Source organism: Stenella coeruleoalba (genome assembly GCF_951394435.1).
Source record: "Stenella coeruleoalba genome assembly, chromosome: 3".
Classification (NCBI taxonomy): domain Eukaryota; kingdom Metazoa; phylum Chordata; class Mammalia; order Artiodactyla; family Delphinidae; genus Stenella; species Stenella coeruleoalba.
In genome coordinates, this window is record NC_137148.1 from 127,954,602 (window position 1) to 127,969,441 (window position 14,840).

Below are 14,840 nucleotides of genomic sequence, written 5' to 3' on the forward strand. Positions count from 1 at the left end.
TCATTACAAATAGCTCAATTTCGTCTCTTTTTATGGCTGAGTAATATTCCATTGTATATATGTGCCACATCTTCTTTATACATTCATCCGATGATGGACACTTAGGTTGTTTCCATCTCTGGGCTATTGTAAATAGAGCTGCAATGAACATTTTGGTACATGACTCTTTTTGAATTATGGTTTTCTCAGGGTATATGCCCAGTAGTGGGATTGCTGGGTCATATGGTAGTTCTATTTGTAGCTTTTTAAGGAACCTCCATACTGTTCTCCACAGTGGCTGTATCAATTTACATTCCCACCAACAGTGTAAGAGGGTTCCCTTTTCTCCACACCCTCTCCAGCATTTATTGTTTATAGATTTTTTGATGATGGCCATTCTGACTGGTGTGAGATGATATCTCATTGTAGTTTTGATTTGCATTTCTCTCATGATTAGTGATGTTGAGCATTCTTTCATGTGTTTGTTGGCACTCTGTATATCTTCTTTGGAGAAATGTCTATGTAGGTCTTCTGCCCATTTTTGGATTGGGTTGTTTGTTTTTTTGTTATTAAGCTGCATGAGCTGCTTATAAATTTTGGAGATCAATCCTTTGTCAGTTGCTTCATTTGCAAATATTTTCTCCCATTCTGAGGGTTGTCTTTTGGTCTTCTTTATGGTTTCCTTTGCTGCGCAAAAGCTTTTAAGTTTCATTAGGTCCCATTTGTTTACTCTTGTTTTTATTTCCATTTCTCTAGGAGGTGGGTCAAAAAGGACCTTGCTGTGATTTATGTCATAGAGTGTTCTGCCTATGTTTTCCTCTAAGAGTTTGATAGTTTCTGGCCTTACATTTAGGTCTTTAATCCATTTTGAGCTTATTTTTGTGTATGGTGTTAGGGAGTGATCTAATTTCATACTTTTACATGTAGCTGTCCAGTTTTCCCAGCACCATTTATTGAATAGGCTGTCCTTTCTCCACTGTACATTTCTGCCTCCTTTGTCAAAGATAAGGTGACCATATGTGCGTGGGTTTTTCTCTGGGCTTTCTATCCTGTTCCATTGATCTATCTTTCTGTTTTTGTGCCAGTACCATACCGTCTTGATAACTGTAGCTTTGTAGTATAGTCTGAAGTCTGGGAGCCTGATTCCTCCAGTTCCTTCTTTCGTTCTCAAGATTGCTTTGGCTATTCGGGGTCTTTTGTGTTTCCATACAAATTGCAAAATTTTTTGTTCTAGTTCTGTGAAAAATGCCAGTGGTAGTTTGATAGGGATTGCATTGAATCTATAGATTGCTTTCGGTAGTAGAGTCATTTTCACAATGTTGATTCTTCCAATCCAAGAACATGGTATATCTCTCCATCTATTTGTGTCATCTTTAATTTCTTTCATCAGTGTCTTATAATTTTCTGCATACAGATCTTTTGTCTCCTTAGGTAGGTTTATTCCTAGATATTTTATTCTTTTTGTTGCAATGGTAAATGGGAGTGTTTTCTTGATTTCACTTTCAGATTTTTCATCATTAGTATATAGGAATGCCAGAGATTTCTGTGCATTAATTTTGTATCCTGCCACTTTACCAAATTCATTGATTAGCTCTAGTAGTTTTCTGGTAGCATCTTTAGGGTTCTCTATGTATAGGATCATGTCATCTGCAAACAGTGACAGCTTTACTTCTTCTTTTCCGATTTGGATTCCTTTTATTTCCTTTTCTTCTCTGATTGCTGTGGCTAAAACTTCCAAAACAATGTTGAATAAGAGTGGTGAGAGTGGGCAACCTTGTCTTGTTCCTGATCTTAGTGGAAATGCTTTCAGTTTTTCACCATTGAGGATGATGTTGGCTGTGGGCTTGTCATATATGGCCTTTATTATGTTGAGGAAAGTTCCCTCTATGCCTACTTTCTGCAGGGTTTTTATCATAAATGGGTGTTGAATTTTGTCAAAAGCTTTCTCTGCATCTATTGAGATGATCATATGGTTTTTCTCCTTCAGTTTGTTAATATGGTTTATCACATTGATAGATTTGCGTATATTGAAGAATCCTTGCATTCCTGGAATAAACCCCACTTGATCATGGTGTATGATCCTTTTAATGTGCTGTTGGATTCTGTTTGCTAGTATTTTGTTGAGGATTTTTGCATCTATGTTAATCAGTGATATTGGCCTGTAGTTTTCTTTCTTTGTGACATCCTTGTCTGGTTTTGGTATCAAGGTGATGGTGGCCTCGTAGAAGGAGTTTGGGAGTGTTCCTCCCTCTGCTATATTTTGGAAGAGTTTGAGAAGGATAGGTGTTAGCTCTTCTCTAAATGTTTGATAGAATTCACCTGTGAAGCCATCTGGTCCTGGGCTTTTGTTTGTTGGAAGATTTTTAATCACAGTTTCAATTTTAGTGCTTGTGATTGGTCTGTTCATATTTTCTATTTCTTCCTGATTCAGTCTTGGCAGGTTGTGCATTTCTAAGAATTTGTCCATTTCTTCCAGATTGTCCATTTTATTGGTATAGAGTTGCTTATAGTAATCTCTCATGATCTCTTTTATTTCTGCAGTGTCAGTTGTTACCTCTCCTTTTTCATTTCTAATTCTATTGATTTGAATCTTCTCCCTTTTTTTCTTGATGAGTCTGGCTAGTGGTTTATCTATTTTGTTTATCTTCTCAAAGAACCAGCTTTTAGTTTTATTGATCTTTGCTATTGTTTCCTTCACTTCTTTTTCATTTATTTCTGATCTGATTTTTATGATTTCTTTCCTTCTGCTAGCTTTGGGGTTTTTTTCTTCTTTCTCTAATTGCTTGAGGTGCAAGGTTAGGTTGTTTATTCGAGATGTTTCCTGCTTCTTAAGGTGGGCTTGTATTGCTATAAACTTCCCCCTTAGAACTGCTTTTGCTGCATCCCACAGATTTTGGGTCGTTGTGTCTCCATTGTCATTTGTCTCTAGGTATTTTTTGATTTCCTCTTTGATTTCTCCAGTGATCACTTCATTATTAAGTAGTGTATTGTTTAGCCTCCATGTGTTTGTATTTTTTACAGATCTTTTACTGTAATTGATATCTAGTCTCATGGCGTTGTGGTCAGAAAAGATACTTGATACAATTTCAATTTTCTTAAATTTACCAAGGCTTGATTTGTGACCCAAGATGTGATCTATCCTGGAGAATGTTCCATGAGCACTTGAGAAAAATGTGTATTCTGTTGTTTTTGGATGGAATGTCCTATAAATATCAATTAACTCCATCTCGTTTAATGTATCATTTAAAGCTTGTGTTTCCTTATTTATTTTCATTTTGGATGATCTGTCCATTGGTGAAAGTGGGGTGCTAAAGTCCTATGAATGTGTTACTGTCGATTTCCCCTTTTATGGTTGACAGTATTTGCCTTATGTATTGAGGTGCACCTATGTTGGGTGCATAAATATTTACAATTGTTATATCTTCCTCTTGGATCGGTCCCTTGATCATTATGTAGTGTCCTTCTTTGTCTCTTCTAATAGTCTTTGTTTTAAAGTCTATTTTGTCTGATATGAGAATTGCTACTCCAGCTTTCTTTTGGTTTCCATTTGCATGAAATACCTTTTTCCATCCCCTTACTTTCAGTCTGTATGTGTCTCTAGGTCTGAAGTGGGTCTCTTGTAGACAGCAAATATATGGGTCTTGTTTTTGTATCCATTCAGCCAATCTGTGTCTTTTGGTGGGAGCATTTAGTCCATTTACATTTAAGGTAATTATCGATATGTGTGTTCCTATTCCCATTTTCTTAATTGTTTTGGGTTCGTTATTGTAGGTCCTTTCCTTCTTTTGTGTTTCTTGCCTAGAGAAGTTCCTTTAGCAGTTGTTGTAGAGCTGGTTTGGTGGTGCTGAACTCTCTCAGCTTTTGCTTGTCTGTAAAGGTTTTAATTTCTCCATCAAATCTGAATGAGATCCTTGCTGGGTAGAGTAATCTTGGTTGCAGGTTTTTCTCCTTCAACACTTTCAATATGTCCTGCCACTCCCTTCTGGCTTGCAGAGTTTCTGCTGAAAGATCAGCTGTTAACCTTATGGGGATTCCCTTGTGTGTTATTTGTTGTTTTTCCCTTGCTGCTTTTAATATGTTTTCTTTGTATTTAATTTTTGACAGTTTGATTAATATGTGTCTTGGTGTGTTTCTCCTTGGATTTATCCTGTATGGGACTCTCTGTGCTTCCTGGAGTTGATTAACTATTTCCTTTCCCATATTAGGGAAGTTTTCAACTATAATCTCTTCAAATATTTTCTCAGTCCCTTTCTTTTTCTCTTCTTCTTCTGGAACCCCTATAATTCGAATGTTGGTGCGTTTAATGTTGTCCCAGAGGTCTCTGAGACTGTCCTCAGTTCTTTTCATTCTTTTTTCTTTATTCTGCTCTGCAGTAGTTATTTCCACTATTTTATCTTCCAGGTCACTTATCCGTTCTTCTGCCTCAGTTATTCTGCTATTGATCCCATCTAGAGTACTTTTAATTTCATTTATTGTGTTGTTCATCGTTGCTTGTTTCATCTTTAGTTCTTCTAGGTCCTTGTTAACTGATTCTTGCAATTTGTCCATTCTATTGTCCATTCTATCTCCAAGATTTCGGATCAACCTTACTATCATTATTCTGAATGCTTTTTCAGGTAGACTGCCTATTTCCTCTTCATTTGTTAGGTCTGGTGGGCTTTTATCTTGCTCCTTCATCTGCTGTGTGTTTTTCTGTCTTTTCATTTTGCTTATCTTACTGTGTTTGGGGTCTCCTTTTTTTTTTTTTGCAGGCTGAAGGTTCGTAGTTCCTGTTGTTTTTTGTGTCTGTCCCCAGTGGCTAAGGTTGGTTCAGTGGGTTGTGTAGGCTTCCTGGTGGAGGGTACTAGTGCCTGTGTTCTGGTGTATGAGGCTGGATCTTGTCTTTCTGGTGGGCAGGTCCACGTCTGGTGTTGTGTTTTGGGGTGTCTGTAGACTTATTATGATTTTGGGCAGCCTCTCTGCTAATGGGTGGGGTTGTGTTCCTGTCTTGCTAGTTGTTTGGCATAGGATGTCCAGCACTGTAGCTTGCTGGTCGTTGAGTGAAGGTGGGTGCTGGCGTTGAGATGGAGATCTCTCGGAGATTTTTGCTGTTTGATATTATGTGCAGCTGGGAGGCGTCTTGTGGACCAGTGTCCTGAAGTTGGCTCTCCCACCTCAGAGGCACAGCACTGAGTCCTGGCTGCAGCACCAAGAGCCTTTCATCCACAGGGCTTCTTAATTTGGGATGATTCGTTGTCTATTCAGGTATTCCACAGATGCAGGGTATATCAAGTTGATTGTAGAGCTTTAATCCGCTGCTTCTGAGGCTGCTGGGAGAGATTTCCCTTTCTCTTCTTTGTTCTCACAGTTCCCAGGGGCTCAGCTTTGGATTTGGCCCCGCCTGTGCGTGTAGGTCGCCGGAGGGCGTCTGTTCTTTGCTCAGACAGGACGGGGTTAAAGGAGCCGCTGATTCGGAGGCTCTGGCTCACCCAGGCCGGGGGGTAGGGAGGGTCACGGAGTGCGGGGCGGGCCTGCAGCGGCAGAGGCCGGTGTGACGCTGCAGCCTGAGGCGCACCGTGCGCTCTCCCGGGGGAGCCGTCCCTGGATCCCGGGACCCTGGCAGTGGCGGGCTGCACAGGCTCCCTGGAAGGGCGTGTGGCTAGTGACCTGTGTTCGCACACAGGCCTCCTGGCGGCGGCAGCAGCGGCCTTAGCGTCCCATGTCCGTCTCTGGGCTCCGCACTCTTAGCCGCGGCTCGCGCCCGTCCCTGGAGCTCTCTCAAGCAGCGTTCTTAATCCCCTCTCCTCGTGCACCAGGAAACAAAGAGGGACGTAAAAGTCTCTCGCCTCTTCGGCAGGTCCAGATCCCTCCCCGGACTCTCTCCCGGCCAGACGCGGCGCACCAACGCCCTGCAGGCTGTGTTCACGCCGCCAACCCCAGTCCTCTCCAGGCGCTCCGACAAAAGCCGGAGCCTCAGCTCCCAGTTCCGCCTGCCCCGGCGGGCGAGCAGACAAGCCTCTCGGCTGGTGAGTGCCGGTCGGCCCGATCCTCTGCGCTGGAATCTGTCCGCTTTGCCCTCCGCACCCCTGTTGCTGTGCTCTCCTCCGCGGCTCCCAAGCTCCCCCACTCCGCCTCCCGAAGTCTCCACCCGCGAAGGGGCTTCCTAGTGTGTGGACACTTTTCCTCCTTCACAGCTCTCTTCCGCTGGTGCAGGACCCGTTCCTATCCTTTTGTCTCTCTTTAGTTTTTTCTTTTGCCCTAGCCAGGTACGTGGGGGGTTCCTTGCCTTTTGGGAGGTCTGAGGTCTTCTGCCAGCGTTCAGTAGGTGCTCCGTAGGAGTTGTTCCACGCGTAGATGTATTTCTGGTGTATCTGTGGAGAGGAAGGTGATCTCCGCGTCTTACTCTTCCGCCATCTTCCCGGAAGTCCTCAGGTTTGGTACCTTTTAGACAAAGAAAGAATACATTTGTGAAGAATTGACAAGACAAGGGATTTGAGCTAGGGATAGTCCAGTTAGGACTAGGTAGTGATAAAGGTTAGCTTAACAAGGTTGATTTGCAGATTCCTCTGGGCTGTTAAGAGTCTGTCTCTGGAAAAAGAAGGATTTATATTCTGTCTTTAAACAGAAAAGGAGTTTTTTCTGTGTTTACTGCTTCTTGATTGCCTTCAGCTCAGGACAGTTTTATGTTGAAGAGACACAGTTTGGGGTGACATATTCTGTTTTCCCTCAGTGTGTATAGCATTATGTCCAGAGCACTGTAAACCATAGAACAGACATATAGTTTGACTTTGAGGGAGGCCAAATAAATTTTTATGGAGAAGATGGCACCTGGATAAAATCTTAAAAAATAGGGAGAGATTATTCACATGAAGGGAGTGGGGCAGTTGTGGCAAAGGTTTGGGTGGGAGAATTTAGGCAGTAAAGAGGCTGAGCCATGAAAAATTTAATGCATTTAGAAAACTTTAGAAAATCCTGTGTGACAAGATGAGAGTGGGAAGAAATGAGCCTACAGCGTCAAAAAATGGCAGAGCCCTGCTATACTAAGGAGTTTGCATTTCACCCCAAGGGCAGTGGAGAGCTACTGAAAGATATTAACAGTGACATGATTATATCTGAATTTAAAAATATAGGGCTTCCCTGGTGGCGCAGTGGTTGAGAGTCCGCCTGCCGATGCAGGGGACACGGGTTCGTGCCCTGGTCCGGGAAGATCCCACATGCCGCGGAGCGGCTGGGCCCATGCGCCATGGCCGCTGAGCCTGCGCGTCCGGAGCCTGTGCTCCACAACGGGAGGGGCTGCAACAGTGAGAGGCCCGTGTACCGCCAAAAAAAAAAAAAAAAAAAAAAAATATATATATATATATATATATATATATATATATGTTCTGGTAGCACAACTCATTGTCTGAGGGAAGAACAGATGCCCTCAGGCAACCTACATGCAGAGGCGGGGCCGAATCCATAGCTGAACCCCAGGAGCTGTGTGGACAAAGAAGAAAAAGGGAGATTTCTCCCAGCAGCCTCAGGAGCAGATTAAGTCTCCACGATCAACTTGATGTACCCTGCATCTGAGGAATACCTGAATAGACAACAAATCATCCCAAAATTGAGGCAGTGGACTTTGAGAGCAACGAAATATATATATTTTTCTTTTTCTCTTTTTGTGAGTGTGTTTGTATGCTTCTTTGTGTGGTTTTGTCTGTGTATCTTTGCTTTTACCATTTGTCCTAGGGTTATGCCTGTCCTTTTTGTTTTTTTTTAAGGAGAGTCTTTAGCACTTGTTATCATTGGTGGATTTGTTTTTGGTTTGGTTGCTCTCTTCTTTCTTTCTTTTTTAAATCTTTTCTTTTATTTTTAATTTTTTAATTTTTAATAATTATTTTTTATTTCAATAACTTTATTTTATTTTATGTTTTTCTTTCTTTCTATCTTTTTTTCTGCCTTTTCTTCTGAGCCGTGTGGCTGACAGGGTCTTGGTGCTCCGGCTGGGTGTCCCTCTAAGGTGGGAGAGCAGGGTTCAGGACATTGGTCCACCAGAGACCTCCCAGCTCCGTGTAATATCAAACAGCCAAAGCTCTCCCAGAGATCTCCATCTCAATGCTAAGACCCAGCTCCACTCAACAACCAGCAAGCTATAGTGCTGGACACCCTATGCCAAACAACTAGCAAGACAGGAACACAACCCCACCCATTAGCAGAGAGGCTGCCTAAAATCATTATAAGTTCACAGACACCCCAAAACACACCACCAGACGTGAACCTGCCCACCAGAAAGGCGAGATCCAGCCTCATCCACCAGAACACAGGCACTAGTCCCCTCCACCAGGAAGCCCACACAACCCGTGAACCAACCTTAGCCATTGAGGGCAGACACCAAAAAAATGGGAACTATGAACCTGCCTCCTGTGAAAAGGAGACCCCAAACACAGTAAGTTAAGCAAAATGAGAAGACAGAGAAACACACAGCAGATGAAGGAGCAAGGTAAAAACCCACCAGACCAAACAAATGAAGAGGAAATAGGCAGTCTACCTGAAAAAGAATTCAGATTAATGATAGTAAAGATAAACCAAAATCTTGGAGTGAGAATGGAGAAAATACAAGAAACGTTTAACAAGAACCTAGAAGAACTAAAGAGCAAACATACAGTGATGAACAACACAATAAATGAAATTTAAAATTCTCTAGAAGGAATCAATAACAGAATAATTGAGGCAGAAGAATGAGTAAGTGACCTGGAAGATAAAATAGTGGAAATAACTACTGCAGAGCAGAATAAAGAAAAAAGAATGAAAAGAATTGAGGACAGTCTCAGAGACCTCTGGGACAACATTAAATGCACCAACATTCAAATTATAGGGGTCCCAGAAAAAGAAGAGAAAAAGAAAGGGACTGAGAAAATATTTGAAGAGATTATAGATGAAAACTTCCCTAATATGGGAAAGGAAATACTTAAGTCCAGAAGGGCAGAGAGTCCATTACAGGATAAATCCAAGGAACAACACACCAAGACACATATTAATCTAACTATCAAAAATTAAATACAAAGAACAAATATTAAAAGCAGCAAGGGAAAAACAACAAATAACATACAAGGGAAGATGCAGATGTAGAGAATGGAGTTGAGGACATGGGGAGGGGGAAGTTAAGCTGGGACAAAGTGAGAGAGTGGCATGGACATATATACACTACCAAATGTAAAATAGATAGCTAGTGGGAAGCCACCACGTAGCACAGGGAGATCAGCTTGGTGCTTTCTGACCACCTACAGTGGTGGGATAGGGAGGGTGGGAGGGAGATGCAAGAGGGAGGAGGTATGGGGATATATGTATACGTATAGCTGATTCACTTTGTTATACAGCAGCAACCAGCACACCATTGTAAAGCAGTTATACTCCAATAAAGATGTTAAAAAAAAATACCATTCAGATACATCTCAAATGAGATGACGACTACAGGACAGAAAATGAAGTACAAGGGAAGGGATGATTAGCAGTAAGAAACAGTACTGAGAGCTATGGGAGTATTGACTTGGGAACTGGGGAAAGGTTCATGGAAGAAGTAGTATTTGAGGTAAGCCTTGAGAGTTGGGTTAGTTTTTAGAAGGAGAGTTGGTTGTGCTCTTTGTGAGGATGATATTGTTAGCACATGCTTGGAAGAGAGTGATGTGTATATGTATAAGGGAGTCATCCTTTACCTTCATAGGTAGGTAAGGGTTTGCAGTTCATGGTGTTTATTGCCATTCGTCTTCTCATTTGACTGTGACACGTTTTCATGAACATGGTAATTGAATGATCTCCTTTTCAGAGGTGAAGATGCTGACACTTGGGCAAAATGATGCTTCCAAACCCCCCACTTTGTAAGGAGAAGAATCATGGCTTGAACCCACATGGCACCAGATAGAATGCAGCATGAAGCTGGATCCAAATGGAAGGTCAGTCAGTTGCAGCTCATCTGTCAGGTAAGGACCTGGACAGAAATCGCTCTCTCCAAGAAGAATCTATTTTAACAATAGAATCAAGTCATGCTTGAACTGTAAATCCTAGAGGGAGAAACCTGAAGTTGGGATAGCAGAGTGGGGGTTTTAGAGGAATCTTCAAGGACACTGTGAACCAACCAAAACCACTGAAAGGCAGGAGTGACCATTCTTTTACTCCTGGGAAGTAATAGCTTGTGTGTGGTCATTTGGAAAGGTTGTACCAGAAATCCAGGTATTATAATAATAATTATTATTATTATTCAATGTGATTTTATTTTGTTGCTCAAATTATTCCATCTTTGGCCATTGGGAGCTTTTTAAGTTGTTTCCTGTATTCTTTTGACATACCTTTATCATTGTGGGTATTTATTTATTTATTAATAAATTAGCACTTCCTTACTTTCTGGCACTATAGGATGTTTCAGGCTCATCTTATACATTTCCTGTCCCAGTCCTAGCATCAGTAGAATCAGCCGTTTTTACAAAAGAGGCTTAGTTGGTTTTCTGTGTGTGTGTGTGTATGAATGATATTGGAACCAAGATCTGGGTGCTAGATGTGCTTTTTGCAACTAGGGCGCCATGGTTGCTAGGCAGTCTCAGCTGACAGAGCAAGGAAATATACTACCTTGGTGTATATATACATATCTATAAATATTTCTATATTTAACTGTCTGTGTCTATATTAAGATAAATAAGAGTTCATCTTGGTGTCTCTAACTCTAATCCATTTCCACATAGATCATTTTAGGCTTCTCCCCTTGCTTATGTGTAATTTCTGATTTCAACAATGAAGAACCTTCCTCCCACCATCTGTTATTCAGTTTCTTAATTATTCCACTCCAGTATACATGCTTAATGGTTTCAGAGTTGACTTGCACCCCCATGGGGAAAAAAATTAGCTAGAGTCCAGTGCTTATGTATAGTTTCTTTTCCCTTTAATCTTACAGGCTCCACTAATTTCCAAAGTTAGGTTTATTCCATTCCCACAAGTAAGGATGCTTCATACATATGCAATATAGTAGATTCCTCCGTCACATTTTGCATTCCATCCTGAGATTCCCTGATTTCCTAAATCATTATTTTTAAAAGGTTTGTGTATGTTAGGTTCATTCTTTGTGCTACAAAGTTTTATAGGTTTTGACAAAGGCATAGTGTCACATATCCACCATTACAGTATCACACAGAACAGTTTCATTGCCCTGAAAACTCCACTGTGCTTTAATCACCCTCTTCAACTCCTGGAAACAAATTATCAGTTTACTGACTCTGTGATTTTGCCTTTCCAGAATGTAATGTGTATTGTGATCTCCAAGACATTCCCAGGATTGATGATTTACTAGGAGAACTTGTTGGACTCAGAATGTAATACTCACAGCTAAGATTTATTACAGTGAAAGAATACCAAGTAATACCAGCATAGGGAAAAGGCACATGGGCAAAGTCAAGATGAAACCAGGCACAAGCTTCCAAGATTTCTCCCCCAGTGGAATCACACAGGATGTGCTTAATTCCCCCAGCAATGAGTTATGGCATCATGTGTGAAGTGTTGTCTACCAGGACAACTCATTAGAGGCTCAGTGTCCAGGATTTATCAGAGGCTGGTCACACAGGCATTCTCTGTCTAGCACGTACCAAAATTCCACATTCTTAGAAGAAAAGAAGGTGTTCAGCATACACCACATTGTTTTCACAAGCAGTTTCAACATAGTGATCCACTCTTATGAATTCTTGGAATTTTGGGAATCCTTCTGAAATCTACTTATTGAGATACCAGCCAAGGAGCAGCTTGCAAGCAGGTCTTTCGAAGGATAGAAGTCTCAGGCCTGCTGTGTTAACTCTTTTATGTACATGGTATACGTGAAGTCATACAGTCTGTAGATTTTTTAGGTTGGCTTCTTCCACTTAGCAAAATACATTTAAAATTCATCCATGTCTTTACATGGTTTGAGAGCTTATTCTTTTCTAATCACGGAATAGTATTCCATTGTTTGAACATACTGTAGGTTACTTATCCATTCACCTGGTGACGGATATCCTGATTGCGTCCAGTTTTTGGAGTTATTAACAAAGATTCTCTAAACATTTGTGAGCAAGTTTTTGTATGGACATGAGTTTTCTAATCAGTTGTGTACCTAGGAGTGTGATTGCTTGATTGTGTGGTAAGACCATGTTTTGTGTTATAAGAAACTATAGTTACCGTACTATCTTCTGAAGTAGTGGCACCATTTTGCGTCCTCACCAGCAGTGGATGAGAGTTTCTGTTGCTCCACATCTTTGCTAGCAATTGGTGTTATCTGTTTTTTTTTTTTTTTTTTTTTTTTTTTATTAACATCTTTATTGGGGTATAATTACTTTACAATGGTGTGTTAGTTTCTGCTTTATAACAAAGTGAATCAGTTATACATATACATATGTTCCCATATCTCTTCCCTCTTGCGTCTCCCTCCCTCCCACCCTCCCTATCCCACCCCTCCAGGCTGTCACAGAGCACCGAGCCAATATCCCCGTGCCATGCGGCTGCTTCCCTCTAGCTATCTACCTTACTACGTTTGTTAGTGTGTATATGTCCATGACTCTCTCTCGCCCCGTCACAGCTCACCCTTCCCCCTCCCCATAACCTCAAGTCCGTTCTCTAGGAGGTCTGCGTCTTTATTCCTGCCTTACCCCTAGGTTCTTCATGACATTTTTTTTTTTCTTAAATTCCATATATATGTGTTAGTATACTGTATTTGTCTTTTTCGTTCTGACTTACTTCACTGTGTATGACAGACTCTAGGTCTATCCACCTCATTACAAATAGCTCAATTTCGTTTCTTTTTATGGCTGAGTAATATTCCATTGTATATATGTGCCACATCTTCTTTATCCATTCATCCGATGATGGGCACTTAGGTTGTTTCCATCTCCGGGCTATTGTAAATAGAGCTGCGATGAACATTTTGGTACATGACTCTTTTTGAATTTCGGTTTTCTCAGGGTATATGCCCAGTAGTGGGATTGCTGGGTCATATGGTAGTTCTATTTGTAGTTTTTTAAGGAACCTCCATACTGTTCTCCATAGTGGCTGAACCAATTCACATTCCCACCAGCAGTGCAAGAGGGTTCCCTTTTCTCCACACCCTCTCCAGCATTTATTGTTTCTAGATTTATTGATGATGGCCATTCTGACTGGTGTGAGATGATATCTCATTGTAGTTTTGATTTGCATTTCTCTAATGATTAATGATGTTGAGCATTTTTTCATGTGTTTGTTGGCAGTCTGTATATCTTCTTTGGAGAAATGTCTATTTAGGTCTTCTGCCCATTTTTGGATTGGGTTGTTTGTTTTTTTGTTGTTGAGCTGCATGAGCTGCTTGTAAATTTTGGAGATTAATCCTTTGTCGGTTGCTTCATTTGCAAATATTTTCTCCCATTCTGAGGGTTGTCTTTTGGTCTTGTTTATGGTTTCCTTTGCTGTGCAAAAGCTTTGAAGTTTCATTAGGTCCCATTTGTTTATTTTTGTTTTTATTTCCATTACTCTAGGGGGTGGGTCAGAAAGAATCTTGCTGTGATTTATGTCATAGAGTGTTCTGCCTATGTTTTCCTCTAATAGTTTGATAGTTTCTGGCCTTATATTTAGGTCTTTAATCCATTTTGAGCTTATTTTTGTGTATGGTGTTAGGGAGTGTTCTAATTTCATTCTTTTACATGTACCTGTCCAGTTTTCCCAGCACCATTTATTGAAGAGGCTGTCCTTTTTCCACTGTACATTCCTGCCACCTTTATCAAAGATAAGGTGTCCATATGTGCATGGGTTTATCTCTGGGCTTTCTATCCTGTTCCATTGATCTATCTTTCTGTTTTTGTGCCAGTACCATACTGTCTTGATAACTGTAGCTTTGTAGTATAGTCTGAAGTCAGGGAGCCTGATTCCTCCAGTTCCTTTTTTTGTTCTCAAGATTGCTTTGGCTATTCGGGGTCTTTTGTGTTTCCATACAAATTGCGAAATTTTTTGTTCTAGTTCTGTGAAAAATGCCAGTGGTAGTTTGATAGGGATTGCATTGAATCTATAGATTGCTTTGGGTAGCAGAGTCATTTTCACAATGTTGATTCTTCCAATCCAAGAACATGGTATATGTCTCCATCTATTTGTATCATCTTTAATTTCTTTCATCAGTGTCTTATAGTTTTCTGCATACAGGTCTTTTGTCTCCTTAGGTAGGTTTATTCCTAGATATTTTATTCTTTTTGTTGCAATGGTAAATGGGAGTGTTTTCTTGATTTCACTTTCAGATTTTTCATCATTAGTATATAGGAATGCCAGAGATTTCTGTGCATTAATTTTGTATCCTGCTACTTTACCAAATTCATTGATTAGCTCTAGTAGTTTTCTGGTAGCATCTTTAGGCTTCTCTATGTATAGGATCATGTCATCTGCAAACAGTGACAGCTTTACTTCTTCTTTTCCGATTTGTATTCCTTTTATTTCCTTCTCTTCTCTGATTGCTGTGGCTAAAACTTCCAAAACTATGTTGAATAAGAGTGGTGAGAGTGGGCACCCTTGTCTTGTTCCTGATCTTAGTGGAAATGCTTTCAGTTTTTCACCATTGAGGACGATGTTTGCTGTGGGCTTGTCGTATATGGCCTTTATTATGTTGAGGAAAGTTCCCTCTATGCCTACTTTCTGCAGGGTTTTTATCATAAATGGGTGTTGAATTTTGTCAAAAGCTTTCTCTGCATCTATTGAGATGATCATATGGTTTTTCTCCTTCAGTTTGTTAATATGGTTTATCACATTGATAGATTTGCGTATATTGAAGAATCCTTGCATTCCTGGAACAAACCCCACCTGATCATGGTGTATGATCCTTTTAATGTGCTGTTGGATTCTGTTTGCTAGTATTTTGTTGAGGATTTTTGCATCTATGT

The 14,840-nt window shown here is 40.7% G+C and overlaps 1 protein-coding gene across 1 annotated transcript in view; it reads left to right on the forward strand.

Moving 5' to 3' along the window:
- The window catches only part of G3BP1 (G3BP stress granule assembly factor 1), a 1,009,408-nt gene that overhangs the window by 634,820 nt on the left and 359,748 nt on the right, over positions 1 to 14,840 (forward strand). The window contains exon 22 of the transcript XR_013827805.1: positions 9,761 to 9,914. The gene's annotated coding sequence lies outside the window, so the exon portion shown is untranslated. The remainder of the gene's footprint in view (positions 1 to 9,760; positions 9,915 to 14,840) is intronic.